The sequence below is a fragment of the Carassius auratus genome, unplaced genomic scaffold (assembly GCF_003368295.1).
Source record: "Carassius auratus strain Wakin unplaced genomic scaffold, ASM336829v1 scaf_tig00021960, whole genome shotgun sequence".
In the NCBI taxonomy this organism is placed as follows: Eukaryota; Metazoa; Chordata; class Actinopteri; order Cypriniformes; family Cyprinidae; genus Carassius; species Carassius auratus.
Window position 1 is genome coordinate 142,182 of NW_020525147.1, and position 1,489 is coordinate 143,670.

At 36.7% G+C, this 1,489-nt stretch overlaps 1 long non-coding RNA gene across 1 annotated transcript; it reads left to right on the forward strand.

Moving 5' to 3' along the window:
- Nucleotides 1–307: 307 nt before the first annotated feature.
- On the forward strand, nt 308–1,051 carry LOC113077199 (uncharacterized). Its single transcript, XR_003281274.1, has 2 exons — nt 308–532; nt 917–1,051. It is a non-coding gene; the product is annotated as an uncharacterized LOC113077199 (long non-coding RNA).
- Nucleotides 1,052–1,489: the final 438 nt, after the last annotated feature.

The window sequence follows — 1,489 nt, forward strand, 5'->3', positions numbered from 1 at the left end:
TGAAATATTCCTAAAATTACATTTCATGACACAATAACAGTAAAATTTAGAAAATGTTGATCAGCATAAATGGTGGTTGAACTCAACCAATGCTGCGTGAACTCAACCAATCAGCATGTTTAGCGCCAAAGTCCCGCCCCCTGAAAGTTCCAGGACTCTGAACAAGTACCACCTTGCCAGCAGGGACTTTCTGAGGGGCATTTTTTTACCCGGAACTTTATTTAGTTCCTGGTTCCTGCGGTGGAAACACACCAAGTACCAGGCCAAAGTCCCTAGTTCCTGGGTAAAGTTCCTGCGGTGGAAACGCGGCTTTGGAGTACTCAGATTGCTCTGTCGTGCAGCACACGGGTGTTTGTCAGCGACAGGATTTTCTCCAGAGCTCACATCTGAATCTCTCCATCAAAGAATGTCGACTTTAGAAGAGTTTTTGTGGTGTTTGATCGTGTTTTGGTGGGAGTGATGAGAAGCAGCGGTGACAAGCAGCAGGAAGACGCGGAGAGATGTGTGCCAGCGAGCCATATAGCATTAGCACGTGAGTTTCAACGCCGTTCTCTTCAATGCTTATATATGTTTATCTTGTGTTTGCAGCGTTTGATTCATGTTAGCTGTATTAGATTATAAAAATTACAACGGACAGGGAAAATATGAGGGGCTACATGATTTATTTATGCTTGTTTGTGCGTGCGTGCGTATGTATATTGAATGTGTGTGTGTGTATGTACGTTATATTGAGTGTGTGTGTGTGTGTTTGTTTCTTTGTTTGTTTGTGCATATGCATGAGTATTGAGTGTGTGCGCTTGTGCGTGTTTACAAACATTGGGTATGTATATTTATGTGTGTGTATACAACATGTAAACACAGTGTTGCAAGTTTGATTTGATTTGTTTACACTCTTTCTCCCTTTCCTGTGTTTCAGTGACTTCCGTATCCTGTTTGTCAGAGAACAAAGCTTTTTGGTGACTGCCTTGAGTGTCTTCATACACTGTAAATACTGTAAATAGTTTCTTTTAGTTTTTCAGTGACTTGATATGCATAATAATTAGCAGAGAAAGAAAATATTATTACAAAATGTAAAATAAATAAATTGGTATTTTACATGTTTTGTTTATTTGCTCTAAAATGATCACTGATCAAATGTGTTTTCATTTTTAAAATTGTTCAAAATAAAGAGTTTCATTAAAATGTTCAAATGTTGTTCTGATAGTTTTGTTTTTGTGTGTGATTTCATGGGTAGATGAGTTCTGAACTGATATTCATATGTAGTTTATGAAGTATGCAGGCTCAAATGGAGTCTCTAAATAGCCTTTTTGAAAGGATTCCTAGACTTTTCTTGAAATAAAAGATCTAAATTACTTTTCCAAAGCTTATATTTAAATAAAATACCATAAAAATTTACTTTCTGCAGGTTTTTACCAATTTTTTTTTATTTTTTATTTCAGCTTTGATTATACGGTGTCCATTTGGAGTCCCCAAATAGCTTTTTTGAAAG